The sequence below is a fragment of the Dasypus novemcinctus genome, chromosome 26 (genome assembly GCF_030445035.2).
Source record: "Dasypus novemcinctus isolate mDasNov1 chromosome 26, mDasNov1.1.hap2, whole genome shotgun sequence".
Taxonomy (NCBI): domain Eukaryota; kingdom Metazoa; phylum Chordata; class Mammalia; order Cingulata; family Dasypodidae; genus Dasypus; species Dasypus novemcinctus.
Window position 1 is genome coordinate 15,882,244 of NC_080698.1, and position 20,286 is coordinate 15,902,529.

The 20,286-nt window shown below is 43.9% G+C and overlaps 1 pseudogene; it reads left to right on the forward strand.

The window, feature by feature from the left end:
• Window positions 1-16,272: 16,272 nt before the first annotated feature.
• Window positions 16,273-17,236, forward strand: LOC101416227 (RNA-binding motif, single-stranded-interacting protein 2-like; annotated as a pseudogene).
• Window positions 17,237-20,286: the final 3,050 nt, after the last annotated feature.

Genomic DNA, 20,286 nt, shown 5'->3' on the forward strand with positions numbered 1-20,286 from the left:
GGAAGATCTTAAACCAATTACCCCTGTGAGTAGCACAGTGGTGAGTAGCACTTAAATCTGCTGGGAACCTCTACAACAAGTGGGAACACACCTCAGGGTGATCCGCCCAGAGGGACAACATAGTTGGCATATTTATATGCCAGCTACCTGGCATATATAGTAAAGGGTTGTTCCTGGAATATGTTAATTCCCCAGCCTCAGGCAAAAGAATACAGATTCCAGCAACTGGAAGTTGAACCTCTGTGTCTTTAAGTGTTGAGGCTGGGGTAGATTGGTTCGGTCTTAAGATTCACAAGCCCAGGTCTTCATGCAAAGTGCAGACCCATTTATCTGTGGGACAACTGGTCTTATCCATGCATGTGTATCACAAGTCTAACTCAGTACATGCAAAACCAAGGCCATCATCTCTGCTCCCACCTGCTTCTCTCCCTGGATTCCCTATCTCAATGAATAGTCCTACTCTCCACCCAGTTGTCCCCATCTGGACTCTGGATGTCATCCTTGATGCCTGCCTTAGACTCACTTCTCATATCTATTCCATCACTTCATCCAATCTCTTCTATCCTCTGGTCACCTCTGAAATCCATCCACTTCTGTTTATCCCCATCCACTATCCTGGTGAGACCACACTCATCTGTCACCTGGATATCAGTAACAGCCTCCTCACCAATGGCCCTGTTTCCAAAAGTTTCCGTGCCCAACCCATTCTCCACCCTTTAGTCATAACTACCTTTTGAAAGTTCAAATATGATCAGGTCATTCCCTTCAGAACAAAGTCCTTCAAAGTCTGCATCTCTGCCTTCCTAGAATGCACCCTCCAGAGCCCCCACCTTCTCGGCTTTAATAACATTGCATGACCTGGCCCTGGCAGAACTTCTCGGACACTACCTGCCCCTCTTTGTGAACTCTGTGCTCCAGGCAATGGAAACCTCTGAATGAGCCAAGTCCCCTCTCTCCTCTGGGTCTCGTTTGTGCAATTCCTTCTGCCTGGAAGAGGCTTCCTCCCCTGACCTCCCTGTATCTGGATAACCCTACTCAGCTTTTCAAGACTTGGATGTGACATCACTTCTTTCAGGAAGGCCTTACTGATCCCCAAGCCTGGATGAGGTCTCACACTCACATGTCCTCCAAGAGGACCCAGCTTTGCTCTCCAGGACCCTCCTGTGTCAGCATGGCTCTGATGAGCAGGAGGGGTCGCCACACTCCCCTCTGGGAGTCCATTACCCCTTTAAGACCAAAAGTGTCCTAATCCTAGAGACAGGCCAAGTCTCTGGCAGACACCTAAGTGGGAGGAGCAGGCCTACACCCAGCTGGGACTCTCTCAAAGGTCCTGTCTCAAAGGACGAGAAGCCCCCAAGCTGCTTACTCAGGATCTACACGTTCCTCCCCACGATAGGAGAAAGGGGCAAAGTACATCTAAAAACCATGTGGAGAGACTCCCCATGGCAGCTGTGCCTCTACAGTCCCTGTGATTGTTCTACTTCAAGTACCAGGGCTTCCGAAAGCTGGAGCTTGTCCTGGAATGCAACGTCCTGAATAGGAATGTGACTGCTCAGACAAGGGCTGGGGCAGACAGGACTAGAAGAGGTGCAGGCTAAGATGAGGGAGCAGCTTCATCCCCTTTGAGCTTGCATTGCCGGAGAGATCCAAGGAGGGCCATGCACCCACTTCACTCTCCCCCAAACCTGTACCATCACCTCATGGGGAGGACTCCAACCACCTCCCGCTGGACTTCTTGCTCCCAGACCTCCAGTCTTGCCTTTACCTGGAGACCTGGAGAAGTTTCGGTGTGTGAAGCTTCAGAGAGAGAAAGCATTATTTCCTCCAGCTTCAGGGCATCTCAGGGCAGCATTCCTAATTTCCCAGCTGGGAAATCCTTGAGCTGGATACTCACCCTCACTGATGGTACAAGGCTCACACCAGACAGCCGGTGCTTCAGAGGAAAGGCATCACACTGAACTTTAGCGAAGGTGAGATCTAGAAACAAAGGCCCCAGGGACTTGGGCAGACTGGTGTTTTCAATATTCTAAAGCCTGATATTTCTACTCTTCTGAATTATTATTTTTTTAAATAAAAGTACATTAACCTGGGAAGCGGCTGTGGCTCAATCAGATGAGCTCCCGTCTACCATATGGGAGGCCCTGGGTTCACGTCCCGGGGCGTCCTTGTGAAGGCGGGCTTGCCCACACATGGAGAGCCACCTGGCCCGCAGGTGCCATGGAGAGCCGATTCAGCAAGGAGATGCAACAGAAAAAGGAGACAAGCAAAAACACAGAAGAGCATGCAGCGAATGGACAGAGAGAGCAGACAGCAAGCAAAAAGCCACAAGGCGGGGGGGGGGGGCGATAAATTTTTTTTTTAATTTTAAAAAAGTATATGAACCATAACAACAAGGCTCAACCCTAATATTCTGTGGCTTATGTGGTCAGTGCCCGCCTGTTCTTCCTCAGATCCCCTTACGCTTTTCTCCCTTTATCATCTTCTTGCACACAGATCCCAGTGTCCTTTCCGTTCCAACAGCCACACCCAAGTCTCTGTGGCAGTGACCTGCGGGCAGGCTGCTGGGGCCTACTTTGCCTGAAGGTACCGAGAGCCAATATATCTAGGGATTTACACGCCCCAGGGCCAGCCCTTAGCCAGCCACTAATAAGTGTGCAAGGCTAAGAGTGCCAGCTCCCCCGAGGCATGACACACTGTCCCCAGAGCTCCCCCAGGGCACTGAGCCAAAGTTAACTTGCATGAATTTTGCTTCATGTCCTTCCTCAGCTTCCTTCCTTTCCCTGTCCCACTTCTCTTCCAGCTTTCTCTGGAAACACCTCCCAATAAATCACTTTCCCATCAATCCTCGTCTCAGGTTCTGCTTCTGGAGAACCCAATCAGAGACACCCTTAGGCCTACCGGGGACTGAGGCTCTCTGCCCCAGGCATGGGCTAAGCACTTTCTATGCACTGTCACCCTCACACTTCAAAGCAATCCCAGGAGTCCAGTGCCACAAACTGACCCCAATTTACAGTCAAACCACAAGCTCAGAGAGATTTATGATGTTTTCTTCATACAGACAGTGACCGAAAGGTTCCTTCACAAGTCTGCCTGGCCATTCTGCTCTACCTTGTCATGGGCTGGGTCCTCACAGAATCCCCCAAAAGGCAGACCCTGGGGCAAGGCGACTCATTTGGGGACTGGTCCCAGGAACCAGGATGAAGAAGTGGGGAGAGCACAACAAGGATGCAGGGAAAGCCCACTCAAGGGCGTGTTTGAGCTCGTTTCCTTGCTGAGGCGGTCTCTGCGGTGGGCTCGAAGCCAATTCACCAGGACCTTCTCAGGAGCTGTGTGTAATGTACCTCGGAATTGTTGGTCTGAAGGATCAAAGAGGCGAGTATTAGCCACCAGTTGTATACCTGTTCCAGGGTTGCCCACAAGTGTTAACCCTCTCTTCCTCTGAATCCACACCATCCAGCACCCTCAGGTACACCCACGCAGAGCAGGCTGCCACAGCTACGGCCGGAGTGAAAGGAGAGGGTGTGGGGCAGGACGCAGGGGCCTTCTGGAACCTGCCTCTTTGCTGTTTAATGTGATCAGGCCTCTCAATAAGAACCCATGTTTGCTGAGCAGACTGTGTGCCAGCACTGGGCTAGACACCGTTCATGTTATTCCCGTCTGACGTTTGGGGGAGCTGAGGTTGCCCCCTCACGGCGCACGGCAGAGCTGGGATGTGAACTCCACGCCTGCGCTCCTTAGCTCGCGCTCTTGCCCCAGCCCCCGCCGCTGCTCGTGAAGGTGGGGCAGCCAGGCTCCAAACCAGGCAGCCTTCCATGGGCTGGGCAGGCCCCAGCTCCGGCCTGGTTCTCTCCAGGGGGGCCTCGCCAGAAATCCAGCCAGGGACCGGATGGCGTCTTATAATTTCTCTGTATCCCCCAAGCTGCCTAGCACTAAATAAATACTTGCTGACTGATTGACTTATTCCGGCCTTGCTTCCAAGTTTCCCTGGGCCCCTTCTCCAGGCAGCCCCGGTACCCGGCCCCCCCCCCCCCCACCGCCTGGCCTCTTGGACTCCCCCATTTCCACCCGCTACTGAAGACTGAATTTGGCATAGAGGAAAAATTGCATTTTCAGAGATATGAGCTGGTGAGAGAAGGGCCTTGACAGTGAGGGTGGGTGGGGAGTGGGTGGGGAGACGAAGAGGAAGAGGTGAGACAGGGAGGGATCTTGACTCTCTCTATCCCAGAGACCCCACAGTGTCCAGGAGCCTTGACCACTTGGCAGAGATATTCCTGGGATCACATCATACAGGTTAAGGATGCAGACTTCAGGCATCTTGGTTCAAATCCTGGCTCTACCCATTATTTTACACCTCTGTGCCTTGTTATCTTTATCTATAAGCTATGATAACAATAAGTCAGAGTTGTTTCATGGGTTAAACTGAATCAATGCAGTGCCTGGACCCTGGCAAGGCTCCATAAATGCAGCCATTGCTGCAGTTATGTAGCCTGTGTTTATAACCCCACACAGCTGCTCTGCTCTTCTCATTCTATTGATGAGGGAACAGATTTGGAGACGGTAAATATCTCGCATAAGTACTAGAGGTTAAATTCAAATACAGATCAGACTGACTCCAAAGTCCACCTATATTCGGATACATCAGCATTTACACATTCAAATAATGTATTTGTTGGTTATTACTCAAAGTACTCAGGAGAATTAGGTATCATTATTTCTCCATCATACTTTGGAAGTATCTATCAGAAGAAAGTTTCTTGATGGGAAAAAGAACTAAGTATTGGACAATAGAGAAGACTATCAGCTCTCATAATTATGTCATTGACATGATGATGATGTGAAAGTGCTGTGTGTCCCCAATATTTGTGTGTTTCCAAAACAGAGTGCAATGACTCTATCACTCACCTCTAGTTACTTGTCTTGCCTTAACCTTGCTTACAGGCAGTTTCATTTAGTTCACTGTGAATCCCATTTGTGCCTGGGTTTCGATTGAAACCTCTAGCTGAATGACAGGACACTTAAGTTTTGTGGTACAAAGTGGCCCCAGCTGAAATCAAATAAAATAAGATATTGAGTTGTGTGCAACCTATTCAGATGTTCCAGTGTAATCACTTTATAAACCTATAGGATTTGGTACTGGTTTTATAAAACCTCATTCATTCATCTGTAAAAAAATTTTTCATTTAAAGTTCTATAAACATGATATTTGAGTTCTCATTTGAGATTTAGCTAATAGATGTGCCATGCCTAGGTCAAGAGTACTCCAGTTAATCCAGCTACTCCATTCTCTAGAAAGCAGGTGGCCAGAGAAGCGGCCTCTTGGCAACCGCAGGAGGGTATTAGGATGCTGCCTTGAGATTTAGAGTCACGAGAACAGCAGTGATTCTGTGGGAAGTGGGTCTGTGGGAAGTGGGTCTATGGGAAGTGAGTCTGCAGGAAGTGAGTCTGTGGGAAGTGAGTCTGCAGGAAGTGTGCTAGTATTTCTCCCTGGAACTACTCTGTGTCTACTCCAGTTCCTACCCACTCACATGTATAGAACACCACTATTTTCTAGGCACTATGTATATTACCCCCTTGGTCTTCATAACCATGTGAAATAAGGAATTCTCCACATTTTACAGATCAGGAAACTGAGGCACAGAGAAGACTAGTAACTTTCCTATGATCACCCAGCCAGTGAGTGGTGCAGCTAGGATTCTCCCTAAGAAATCTTAGGGACTCTAATGTATGCTCTCAACCCATACCCTATTTCTCAGACAAAGCATGAAAATAGGACACCCTGGGGTCCCACTGACTTGATGGTGATTATGTGCAGGGAAACTGTTGGGATTTATAAAACTTGAGTGAGAGAGGACAAGAGACTAATGGGAATGATATCAGATTCAACTCTATTCCTACCACATGCTCAGGTTTTTTACATATATGAACCCATGTGACCTTTATGACAATCCATCAAAAATGGGAATTGTCTGTGTTGATGGAAGGGGAAACTGAGGCCTAGCAGGGTGAAGTGGCTTAGCCAAAACCATTCATTTATGCATGTGGCATATCAAGAATATCAAACTGCTTTGAGGGTCTGACAGGAGGTGTATTTATCCCACCCTCAAAGAGAAAGTAGAATTAGGGGTACCCTTATAAGAAGAAACTGAGCAGGCAGGACCCAATTGGGAAGGATGGATGGGTGGGTGAATGGTCAGATGGACCAACAAATATTATTCTCCCCAACGTCCACAGTACAAGTCTAACAAGTATGATTGTTTCGGTGGAAACTTCCCTCCCCATTTCAAGATCAGGGATAAAGCACAGTCACAAAGCAGCATTCATGGGACTCCTGGATAGATATTTCTCCTTTTGCTTCAAAACGAAGATGCTGCTAAATGATGTGGAAGGAGAGTTGCAGGCATGCTGCTGGCCATCTGGGATTTCATGTTGGTCATAATCCCCATAACTCTGCCGCCAAGACGTCAGAGCATGGCTGGCTACAAATGTGAAGTCAGCTCCCTTCCAAAATCAATAAGAAGCTTTCGACCTGGCTATCTGCATCAGCTCAGAGAGAAGAATAAGGATGTAAACCAAAGCTAGAAAATGAAATTCTCTGAATGGGTTGCTTTCATTGGTTTTGGCAAAAAACACATTCAAGGAAACCAGGTTGGTTCTCAATTCCCTTTTTAATAAATTAAAAATGGCTGATAGCTAAAAGTATTCTGTCTTCTTTGTGAGGCAATGAAAATGTTCTGTACTTAAATAGCGGTGATGGTTACACAATTCTGTGAATGCACTAAAAATCCATTGAAGAGTATATTTAAATAGGAGAATGTATGGTATGTGAGTTATATCTCAATAAACCTGCTTACATGGCAAAAAAAAAGGGGGGGCTTTTTCTGTTACCTAGACATGTGGGTCCCAAATGGCCCAGATAACTCATTAGCTCAGATGGAGAAAGCATATTTCTCCATTAGTAAGTTGGGCTCATCTAACTATGATCTCCAAGTTCATAATTACACTGGAAACAGTGCTGTGGTTAAGGCCAGTCTGGCTAAATTCAGAACTTGACTCTCCCTGGACCTCCTTGGTTCTTTTCCTTCTGGAGCATATCTATAGAAACTCATCCCCAAGACTTGCTATTAATTGGAGAAAGTTTATTTTTCCTATAGGTTTGATAATCAATCATCGGATTTCAGCACTTGTTTTGTGGGATTGCATTTCATCACTTGCTACAGTATATATTATTATTCATTATATAAGTTTGTTAACGGTGTATTTATTTGAGTGAGTCTCCCTCTAAATAAAGGGGCCTTATAAAGATTTTTTTTAATAAAAGGTTTATTTTTACATCAGCTATTTGCTTTCCTATGCTAAATCTCCGCTGAAGGCTCTGAGCAGCATGCAAACCAAATTCCTGCATTTCAGGCTGGGATGGGGCCTTTGGAAGGGTGGTAAAGGTGGCTAAAGGGGCCCTTCAGCAGATTCGTTTTTTTCAGCCCTGTCAGTCACTTTCCCTTTGAGAAGGGAACAAGACGGCTGGTAGAGATTAAGAATGGTAATGTAAAAGCTTCTACCTACTGCATAAAATTCTTTCAAATTAATGCAAGCATTAAATTGTCAATGATTTTTCGCATAAAGCAGATATTAAACTGTGCATGCCCGCTGGTGTTGGTATAAAGTTTTGTCAACATTCTTGGCACACAGGATCTGAGCCTGGGGGTCAAAAAATGTTTTTAACCAAATTTTGTTGTTTCAGTTGCTTTTTTTACATTCGTGTGTTGCAACTCAAACATGGATTCTCTTCCCAAAAATGGAATTTGGCAGGCCATTAGTCCATACTGTGGTCTAATGCCTTTGGGTATTTTTTAAACATGCAAATGGCCAAGATATTTAGGTTTTTGAGGTTGAAAAACTGTGCACGCACTTTTAACAACTTCTTTTTCAGCTGTATTTAGTATGCATATTTATTGCACATGTGTATTAGGCGGCATGCCGATTAGACTCGAGATTACTTGGGAAAATACACAAATGCCTGTTCACTGGGGGAATGCCTCGAAGAGTTTGATCTGTCTCCTTCTTTTTACCAGGGATCACAAGGGTTAGGACTGGAGGCAAAGCAGGGTCCTGAGCAGTGAGTGAGGACACTCAGCGCCTTCCCGCTTCGTGGAGCCCTGTGGCATGAGCCAGCTCTCCGTCCCCAGCCTACCGAGCTCCACAGAGCAACAACCAGAGGGAAAGGGGGTGCATCCAGGCCTCCCTGCATCCTGCCCCTGGTCTCCTTGCCCTAACCTGTGCCAGCACACTGTGGACACTAAGCCTGGCCTTTTCCCAGCCGAGACAGAATCCGGCTCAAATCTTTTGAGCATAAAGAAAACACATTATAGCCTAATCCACTGTCCAGATCATTGAGCACTAACAGTTATTACCTCATTTGAAAGTAATTTTTAACAATTAGCTTAGGAAAGTATTTTATAATTTTTGCTAGCCTTACACAAACTAAAAAATTTTTCATGTAATCAATTAAATCTGGCAGCATAGCATCAGGCACTCATTAGGCGAGCCTGCTTGAAATTCATGTACAATTTCTTCCTTATGGTGATTTGCAGGAGCTTTTAAACTTGTGCTGGGATGCTGGAAACATCCCCCAAACATCTCAGACACATTGTCTCTCTGAACCTGAACTTTTTTTAATGGTGGTTAAACATGTTGTCTGCTTTAGTTTCCTGTCTATCTTCATCATGAGCCAGCACCTGTTTCCAATAAATTATACACAGAACTGTATCAGCAACACCTTGGCAACAGCTGCCACCCTTAAAAGCAAGTGCCCTTGAGGACAATACACCTGTGAACACAGAGAGTGTTTATTTAGCTGAAAGCCAAAACTCTAAGTTACATAAAGCAATTATCTAAAGCCTAATGTATGCCCATTATTAACACAAAATAGCCCTGTTCTTAAAAACCAATAAAAATCTATTTAAAGGATTTTTCCAAATCCCACTGAAATTTGTACTCAACTGCAGACCTACTCTTAGCCTGGGACTTAAAATTCTAATGGTGGGCAAGGGAGAGGTTTGTGTGTGAGTTATGATATTCTTAGCTCATGTGCAGAATTGGGGACATAGCCATGCACGGGTGGCACAGCCACAGATTTAAACTATTGAACAATGACATGTCTATTTAAAGTACTCTTTGTTAGAAGTCACTTTAAAAAAAAATCCAAATTTGACTATGGTCTAGAGGTTAAAAAAAGGAATGGATTGTTTCAGTTTGTACTTAAATGTAGGAACAGTTCATCCCAGGATATCTTTATTTGTACAACCTACCTTTAACTTACGGTTCATTACCTAATAGCATTAACCTTAGGTAATGGGGTTAGCTAGACACTAATGAAAATGGAACCAGCATCAGGTAAAAAACTTCAAACTTCCATCCTGCCACATGAAATTACCAACGATGAAAATTCCAGTCAAATAAAGCATCTACTGCTCATGGTTCAATTCCAAGAGTGCTTGGCCTGTTGTCATTTCAAGAAAAGGGACTATATTACATATTGCTGAGCAATAGATAAGAATAGGGAAGAGCTATTGTCTCTCCCATCTTGAAACCTCATGAAATTTGAGTGATTTTTTGCTTAGGGTTAGTAATAAGTTAATCCCTGTCTGATACTTCCTGTTGACATTTAGCTGATGGGCCTATAGTCACTTAGGTGGAAATGTGTTTTAGCACTTCTGTTTCGCTGAATGCAAATGCTGTGGAAGTAACTGTTAATGAGCATTACAGCTTCCAGCTCTGTCCATCATATCATGCACATGAATAAGCAGCACCTGAAGCCTGAGAGCCAGACTCTGGGAAAAAGTTTAGCAACTCCAGGCCTGGGTCTTAAGACGACAACACGTTGGGCTGGTCATGCTTGCCTTGGATTGGCTGCGTGCGATCACGGGTCAGACTGCTGTAGATGGAGGTGGGACCTAAGAATGGCGCACACTGGGCCAGAACTGGTTTATTCTCTTCTTTGCAATTTGCTGACACTTTCATTTATTTAGCAACTGTTTTCTGAGCACTTATTTCAGACCAAAAGTTGGGGATATGGGAATGAATTAAGGAGATGATTGCTCTATCTTGCCAGATTCCAAGGACCTCCTCTGTGTGTTTGAACCCCTGTGATGAGAAACCAAGCTCCTAACTGTGACTGAGAACGAGCCATTCACCCTCTCTCAGCCAGTTTTCTCCCTTGTAAAACACAGAGAAGAACAATCCCTCTTGCATCCACATCAGAAAATTGACATAAAACTCAAATAAACAACTGAAGCAAATACAACCTGCAAATTCCAAGCTCTGAGTCCTTCCAGGGGCCCTTTCTTTGTTGCACTGAACTAGCACTGGGGTTATTTCCTTAGATGACTTCGCCTGTTGGAAGTTTGAAGACCCAACATGAAACACAAAATGCAGCCCCAGCAGTGGTCTCATTATCAAAACTCCAGCAAGCATTCCAGCCAGACTAATTCCCCACTGGATTCACTTAAAATGTAAGGAGATCTTTTAGCCAGACTTTGCTTGGAAAAAATATAATGAAAGAAGAGGAAAATAAGGAAAGATGTGTTTTCCTTTTCTAACTGGTAAAGCATTATGCTAATTCAAGGCTCTCTCAGATATAAGACTTCCTTCTTTGATTTATTTTCTTGATTAGGGGCCCTCACATACAATGGCATGTAAATGTGAGAGGCACCCAGTTTGGATTCCAAGGCCAGAAGAAATCCAGGCGTGGGTCTGAAAAGGAGAGCTGGTTACTATCCCCCTGGAGAATTTACCTTTATTAAAGATCAGCAAATTTCCAGCACGCTTTGCTAAAAAGTCCTTAGCCCAATTTTGCACAAAAGATAAGATTTGCTGTGCTTTAGATAAACTGATTTTTGAATATTGAAAGGGTAATTAAAAAAACATTTTCAAATCTGATTGGTTTCTTTGCCTGCTTGTCAGATTTCCCATTGGTGATGAAACCCTGCCAAATGTAGATGTAGTGCTGGTCACGAAATGAGACCCAGGCTTGCGGTTCTTTGATAATAACTGTGATAATAAATTCATCCATTAATTTCTTTCCTGTTTCCCTACGTGGGTAACATTAAACCAAGATGTTATGCGATTGGATGGAAAGAATCATTTTCATATACAGATATTCACTCACATCCTTTGGAAGCTCTGTCTATTATGTTGCTAATTCCCAAAAGACTGCACATGTCCTTCCTAGGCCACATGGCAGGTAATACAAGGTTAGAAATGAGGTGCCTTGTGACCTGGGAAAGGCTCTTAAACAGAGTGACATGGGCTCTGTGCTCAGGACATTAAAATTGGAGTCATAATGATGTTAATGAATTCAGTATAAATACAGGGGCCTATATGTAAATAACCAGGCAAAACTTCCTCTTATCTGCAAACTTTCCAACAGATAAATGGAGCCAGGATCATCAAGTGAAATATCACTGGGTTGTTTTGCTTAGTTAGACCCATGTACGAGAGAGAGAGAGAGTAAGAGAGAGAAAAAGAGATTTTAAAATGTTTATGCACCTTCTGGGTGCTATCTAAGATGGATGCCATTTTCCCTCATGAATGGAGAACAGGTTCACAAGCGGTATTTGATCAGATTGGAAGATTACCCTTCAGGTTTCATTATGTCCCTGCATAACAACGAGACAAGCCCTGCCTTTCTGTATGTGTGTCTGGAAACTGATTAATGAAACAGTAATGATTCATTTCCTTCCCTCTTCTCCCCCTCTTTACCTTGAAAGCAAGGTAAAAGACTAAGGAACTAACATGAGTTTTAATTCTGATCATTTTGTGTGAAGGTTATTTATAGAAATATACTAAGTCAAGGCTCTGAAAATCCTTTCCCTCTACACCAAGCACAGAGGACAGACAACGGAATGATCTTGGTGTGTAAAATTCTTGCTTGTGTGGCCCTGGGGTTAAGCCTGCTTTGAACTGCCAGGTCATTGTTTAAAACTATACACCTGCACAGAATCAGTTGTGGGCAAGAAGCTTATTAGCAAAAGCATGCTGATCAGTTCCTGGAAAGCCTTATGTAAAGAACCTCGTGGTTTCTGTTAAGAACGAGAGTTCCCTTGAGTTACCCAAACCCAGTGTAACATCCTGCTTTAGTGAAAAGATGGTTTGGAGGAGAAGCAAGTCAAGGACTTGGGAAAAGGTTCAGGAAAGCGACCAGCACAAAAGGCAAGCACGGTCCTGCAGAGGCCTGACCTGGGCTTCCACCCGGGTGCTGTGGCGACCACAAGAGGGTTCTGAGCCTTCTCCCCAGGCGTCACCACTGATGTCTTGGGTACAAGGGGATAATACATAGGAAACGGTTTTGAGAACTGAGAAACACTACACACAGCATAAAGCTGGGCATCCTGAGTAAGACGAAGCTTTGCTCATGTATCAAAGTTTGATGGCTACAGGGAGGGAAAAAGGCCTTTTTATAGTGTCCAGCTTGATTTCTGTAGTTCTAAAAGCAGCAGGCTTAACTTCATCTTTGTTTTTGGGGGGTGGAGTGGGACACATTTTTAAAGGGTATTTGGCTTCTGCAAAAAGAAAAGAGGCCCTTTTTGACAGGAGATGTTTGGTGACCACAAGGTGCCACAGGGCTCTGTGTAATAACCTCTCTTTGGGGATGGAGTCACAGATGCAGATTATGCTTCCTTTTAGGAAAGCAGTTTGTGGTGGTTTTGTCTGACGCAGCTTTTAGCAGATCAGGAACCTGAGCCTCGGGTAGAGGAGCCTGTTGGAGGCCTCCCAGGAGTTGAAGTGAACTGGCCCCTTCCACACAGTGGCGAGTCTGTGAAGCGGTTCTGCTGTGCGCATTTTAATCTCCTTCTGTTTCCCAAAGGTTTTAGCCAGTGTCTATTCGGTCACAGGGTCTGGTCTTAGCTTTACTTCGGGGAAATGAGAGATGGCTCTGGACAGACACAGGTGGGACAGGAGAAGCAGCCTGATCAAAGCTGGAGGCAACCAGAAAGAGGTAGACAGGAACCTGAAATAAGTGCCTCTGTCAAGCGGAACCTGGAAAAAGATGAGCATCCTCGAGCTTCAAGGAGAATCCTTAGGATTTCAGTGTTGACGGGGAAGTGGGGTCCTGATGGTGGGTGTTGATGAGATGGAGACAGTCACGTGGCCATTACGGGGCAGGCTGGAGAGTATTTCCTGGGTCTCGTCCTGGCAACACCATTTCCTACCTATGTGGCTGTGGGCAAGTTACTTAACCTCTCTATGCCTCAGTTTCCACATCTGTCAGAATGAAGATACAGCATTATCTACCTTGTGGGGTTTAAATGAGGGTCAAATGAGATAAGGTAAGTTAAGTAGGTAAAGCATTTAGAAATAGTGTCTGGAGTATAATTAGTACTCGATAGCTGATTACTTATTATTTTTTTTTAAACTAGAGCTTAAATCTTTATCATTGCAGGAAACAGTCATGATTGTGGGACTTGAGAGAAGGGGTCAGAAGGGGTGTGCTCCATGGGCAAGGGTCTCCACTCTACACACAATGCCTAGCACATTGTAGGTGCTCAATAAAATTTTCCCAAGGGAAGAATCAGGTAGATTAAGTCTTCCAGTGCATGAAGTTGGGACTCTGTTCCATTTACCGGGTTGTTCTTCAACTACTTTCTGAAATACCCCATAGAAATAGTAAGGTTATCCTGTTGGGTTTGTTAGGCCAAGAAATGCAAATAAGCAGCCAAACATTCTGAAATACAGGATATGATCCAAGGTGATTCTAGATTGTCACCACACAACTGTTGTCACTTTGTGTCCTGACCTGTGACCTTGCCTAGAACTCCTTCATGGTTTGGCCTGTTTCTGTCAGAAGGGACCCCCTCAATGTGAGAGGTTAAGTCATAGTCACCAGCAGAAGCTGTGACTTGGGGTAAGGTGTCCTGGCTTCTTGGCCAGACCCCAAAGCACATTCTGGGGTGGCTTCACGGCAAGGCCAAAGGAAAGACACAGAGGCCTGAGCGGAGACAGAGTCACGAAGCCACCATATACTTCTTCAGCTTTGCTCCCTGCCAGGTCTGTGGGACAGAGAGTTAGAGGCAAAGTAAAGGCTGATTTTTAGAAGGCCATACAGTTAAATCAGTAAGCTATTCAATCTCATTAAAAAGGGAAAGAGAGAAAGAAGGAAAGGGAAAGTAAAAGTAAGTACCTTTACCAAGCCATGCTACAAGTAAAACATCTGCGTGGAACCTGCTGAACATCCTACACACTCCACTGTCCGGGAGGTATAATTGCCCCACTCCAAACAGGTGAGGAAATGGAGACCACACCTGAGGTCCCAAGGCTTCCAGGAAGAGACAGGTGCAAACGTGTGTCTACCTGGAGACAAAGCCAGGGCTCTCTCATTGTTCCATGCCATCCCCGTAGAATGTTCTCCATGCAGTCATCTGCACCAGGGCAATCATTCCTTCTCTCCCATCTTCCTTCCCACCTGTCTGCCCTCCTAACACTGTCTCACACACTTCTTAGGCACTTAAACTTATGGACTCATAGTTTTGGTTCTTTGTTATGGGCCTAGTTCTTATCACTTTGTCTGCCGTAAACTCTTTGAAGGCAACGATCATTTCTTATTGAGCTATGTCCCCCTGAGGACCTGTCTTAGTACTTTCAATATCACACATGTTCAATAAATCATTGTTGCCTGAGATAAGGATAAAACTTCTCTTATGATGCAATCAAATCAGCAATAATGAATATTTTATATTAGTTAATTGCTGCTTTATACCATGAGGTTTCATAAAGGTAGAGTAGGTAATGAGACAGGGAAGGGAATGATGGGATAGAAGCTGTCCTCCCTTACCCTGGGCTGCTCTTCTAGATCTATTTTATACAGTGCCCCAGCAGGGTAGAAAGGGAACTATTCCAAGTCCTTCCACCTGGCAGGAGGGGGCCAGGGCAAGCAAAGCGGCATGTCCATTCTCAAGGGACTTGTCCAGGCCTTGTTCCTGGGGAAGAGGTTGGGATGGGCCCTAGGTGACTTCTGGGGAATATCTGGATTTCCACATTTAGAGTTGGGTCTGCTCAGAATCACTGTAGATCCCAGTTTCAGTTGTTTGTATAACTTGTATCTCTGAATCACACACACTAATGCCATCATCTCCAAACACAGAGCATCAATAGTTAGGGGAGGGAGGAAATACTTCTGAGTGTCTCTTACATGCTAGGCACCATGGTTGGTGCATCTCATATAATCCTCCATACCGGGCTGAAGAATAGGAACTCTCCCCATTTTACACATGGAGAAATTGAAGTTCAGGACGTGTCTTGCTGAGGGTCTGGCAGCTAGGGGCTAGCGGAGCTGGGAATATGAACTGCCTCTGCATGCTTTTTGCTCCATAGAAGAGAGAGTCAGAAATTGGCAACTGGCTGGGGGAGTCATAAACTAAAGTTGTGGACAGTATAAACAGTAAATGTGACATTGGGGTGTGACATATTGTGATTAGGCACTGAAAAAAAGTATCCTATTATGCTGGGGATTTGGGGATTTTTCCCCCCATTTTGGAAGAATTCATGAAATTTGAAAATGCACATATTCTATGATCTAGCAATTGTACTTTACATCTCATTATTTATGTACTGAAAAATTTACAAATGAGTACAAGAAATATACCCCAGTAAGTTCATTGCCAAAACAAGTCCAAATCAAACCAAACCAAGTCACCCACGCAACAAACAGAAAACCCTGAAGTCCTACTGGTAAGAGAACTGAATTATGATCTGTCCAGTCAATGAATTATTATGGGGACTATAAGTGTAAAATTATTATGGGGACTAAGAGTTGGCATGGAAAGACATACTTGAATGAAGAGAGCAAGATGGGGAATGACAAGCATGGCATGTACACTCATGGTAAGAAACATTAAAAAGAGTACATACTGACTGGAGATGGTGGGAAGATGGTAGAGTAGGGAACTCCAAGGCTCAGTCCTTCCACCAGAACAACTATTAATCAGGCAGCAACTGTCTGAAAAAAACTATTTTGAACACTGTACAGCATCCAGGGAAGAGTGTGAGGAAGAAGCTCATAAATTAAAGAATCTAAATTGGCCTCTAGCATATTTTCTCCCCCTTTTGCCTCCCCTTCTTTCCTCCCTCCTGTCTCTCCCAATCTCTTTCTCCCCCTCCCTTTCCCTCTTCCTCTTCTTTCTCTCAGCTCCCTAACAATAAGAGAAAATGCTGCTATCAGTGACTTCCAGGCCTGGGATTCCAATATTTGGCTATAACAAGAACAATAAGAAACCATGCATGTCGTTGGCTCAGCAGATGGCCCCACCTTGCTCGAGTAACAGTACCCCTAGCAGCAGCAGTGGGAGCAATAGAGACAACTAGCTGAGCAAAACCAACTCATACACCCAGCAATTGCAACCAGGCATCACTGACCAGGACCTTGTTAAACTGTGTCAGCCATTATTGGCAAGATGATCTCCAATAAGGCCATACAGGACAAGACCACAACAAATGCAAAGGCTACGGTTTCATGGACTTTGACAGTCCTTCAGCAACACAGAATGCTGTAACAGCACTGAAAGCCAGTCGTGTACAGGCACAGATGACAAGCAATAGGAGAAGGACCCCACATATTTATACATCCTAAACCTTTTAATCTTGATGGATGAGCAAGAACTGCAGGGAATGTTGGAGCCCTTTGGCCAGGCTATCTCCACACCAGTGGGACCAGCGGAGGGGTTGGCTTTGTAAGGATGGAATCTACAGAGAGTGTGAATACATCATCACCCATTGTAATGTGAAATATATTAAGATACCCTCTGGAGTACCAAGCCCTTCTGATCCCATTCTTTGCAAATTTGCTGGTAGTGAGCCAAAGAAATGGCAGAATCAAGGAAAATTTATGCACAATGGATGGGCCTGGCCAAGGAATGGAGACATAGGTGGCATGACCTTGACCTATGACCTCACAGCAGCCCTTCAGAATGGGTTTTATACAACCACTTATAACATTGTCCCCAAGAGGATGCTCACTCAGACTGCGCTGTCCTCATATCTTCCATTTCCTGTGTCTTCATATCAGAGAGTGACTCAGACATCTCCCCTACAAGTACCTAACCCAGCGTAGGTACTGCACCACGAGTGATACCTCGTGCAGCCTTCAGGTTCAGTTCTGACACCAGGACTGGATCATCCTCTTTCTCTCAGTCTGCCTCCATCATGGAACCCCTTAAGTAGCAACTGGTCTCCTCTCCCTCATTAGCACAGGCACATATATGTCAACAACTGCAGCTATGCAAGGAATTTACATCTCCCAGTACACCCCTTGCCCTCTTTCAATGGTTCCAGTTGAGGAGAGCAGTGGTCATCAGAATTAAGTGTCAATGGATACTCCTTCAGACATGTGGTCTATTCTTTCCAGTTCAACAAGTAAGAGTAGACAAGTCTGGGCCTGGAAAAAGGAACTCTCTATATTCCTGCCCTCTATTATTCCTCCATTGCTGATGGAACCTGGGGGAAACATCACTTTTTTGTGTGCCACATTAAAGGAAATCAAAATAATTTTTTTGTTTTGTAAAAAAAAGACCATAAATTGTTCTGTCCATTCAACAGCTACCAGGATCTACCTTGCAGCAGGCCACTATGAAGTCCACCATCTGGCTAGCTCACAGGTGACAGGAAGGACTCCAAAATCCTTTTTCCCCAGACCAGGGGTGGGCAGGCCCTATCATTGATCACGGCTTTTGATTAGTGACTTGAGATCACTGGATGCCTGACTCTGAGGACAGCTATTGTTTCAACCTACAAGAGCAGACAAGAGCAGCATCAGCCGTTGATTTAGCCCAACACAAATAGAGGTAGCATTGGTGGAGACTTAAAGATGCTCATGTTTCCTTAGGGCTGAAGGGGATAATTAGCTGAAGGACTGCATTTGCTGGACAGGCCAGGAAAGCTCAGTTTTGGAAGCCATCAGAGAAGTTCTTGGCATATTTCCTGATTCCCTCCAGAAGGCACTTTGGAGACCTCTTCATGAGTCCCCAGGACCCTGTTTCATCTAGAAAAGAGAAATTTGGGAAAGTCTTTTCTGGCATGTCCCTCCTTCCAGAATTTGCCCTCCAGACAAAAGCAACTTGAGACAATGAAGGGAGTGTAAGAAACTATAGAGGGAGACAGTCTGGGGCAAAGGCCTGTGGGCTTCAAACACCTGGGAGAGGAGATTTGTCTCCTGAGAAAGAGGGGTCAACCTAACTCCTGTAATCAGGGGCACTCAAAACAACTAACAAGCAAAAGCCCAGGACAAGAGAGAGGCCCAGAAAAACATGGAAAACCCTGCACACTACATTTGCCTTGGGCAGACCATCCTGATGAGAGGACTGAAGCTCAAGAAAATCTCTATCTTATCACCAGGTGGTTACAAAATCAAGAAAAAGACATCTAAGGAAATAAATCCCAGAGTTAACATTTTAAAATATTAAGATGTACAGTGTGCAGTAAAAGTATGATAGACAACCAAAGAAACAGGAAATAATGGCCCAGCCAAAGGAAGAGGATGAAAATCCAAAAAACACCAACAAAGAAGACCAAAATGTGGCCACAACAAAGCCTTTATATTTTAAAAAATCTTAAAAATACTTAAGGAGACGAAAATACAGTAAAACAACAAAAGGATATCTGGAATGAAGATATGGGAATCTTAGTAAAGAGATTGAAATTTTAAAAAGGAACCAAAAGAACTACTGGGGTTGAAGACCACAATACCTGAAATGAAAATTCCCAGGAGAGTTTCAAGAGTGGATTGGAACTGGCAGAAGGAAGAATCAGTGAACTTGAAGATAAGACATTTGAAATGAGTCAGGTTGAAGAACAGAAAGAAATAAGAAATACTAAAAGTGAAAAATAGTATAAGACACCTCTGAGACACTATCAAGAGTACTATTATGGGTGGGCAGTAGGAGATTCCCATATGGAAAAGTAAAAGAGAAAGGTGCATAAGGTATATTCAAGAAGTAATGACAAAGAACTTCCCAAACTTAGCAAAAGACATGAATATGCACATCCAACAAGGCCAGAAAACAGCAAACAGAATAAACATGAGGAAAATTACACCCCATCATATAACACTAACAAATACAAAGGACAAGGAGAGAGTTCTGAAAGCTGCAAGAGAAAAGTAGCATGTTATATATAATGGAATCCCAATTAGATTGAGTGCGAATTTCTCAATAGAAACCATAAAGGCAAGAAGGCAGTGGGCTGAAATATTTAAAATGCTAAAAGAAAACAATTGCCTAAAATTTTATATCCAGTGAGACTTTCATTCAAAAATGAGGAAGAAATTAAGACATTTTCAGATAAACAAAAACTAGAGATCATCACCACTAGACCTACCCCACAAGCAATTCTAAAAGGACTTCTTCAGACTGAAAGGAAAAAACACTAGAGAGTGGTTCAAAGCAGTATAAAGAAACAAAGACCTGCAGTAAATGTAACCAATTGTGTAATTATAAAGGTCACTTTTATTGTGTATTGTTTGGAATGTAGTGTTACTGCTTAGTTCCTAGGTGGTAAAATGCAAATGCAGAAAAATTAATCATCATTCTATTATTTTGAACATACAATATACAAAGATGTAAGTGGTAATGATTACCAAAACAGTGGGGGAACAGGGAGGTATAGGAAAAATCTATATGCATGCTATGGAAGTTAAGTTGATAGCAAACCAAATATGACTATTATATATTTACACATGACCTTGACCTATGACCCCACTGCAGCATGCTCCCAGCCTCATGGTAACCACAAGGAAAATAGATGAAAAATATATCCAGAGAGAAATGAGAAGGCACTTGATATAGTACAACACAAAAAAAATCAAATAAATACAAAAGTAGGCATTGACAGAAATGAGGAAAATGTATACTACTTGCAAAGGATTAATAGCAGAAAAGAATCCTGTATTATCAGTAGTGACTTTAAATATAGTCCAGTCCTATATATTCTCCAGTCCTAAGGCAGAGATTGGCAGAATGGATTTTTTAAAAAGCATAAATCAACTATATTCTTCTGCTAGAGACTCACCTTAAATTCAAAGACACAAGTTCATTGAAACTAAAAGGATGGACGAAATATATACCATACAAGTAGTAACCAAAAGAGAGCAGGGCTAGCTATATCAGATAAAATAGATTTTAAGTAAAAAACAGTTATGAGGGTCAAAGTCGGTCATTATATACTGCTAAAGGGGACAATTCAACAAGAAGATAAAACAATTACAAATAAATATATACCTAACAGCAGAGCCCCAAAGTATAT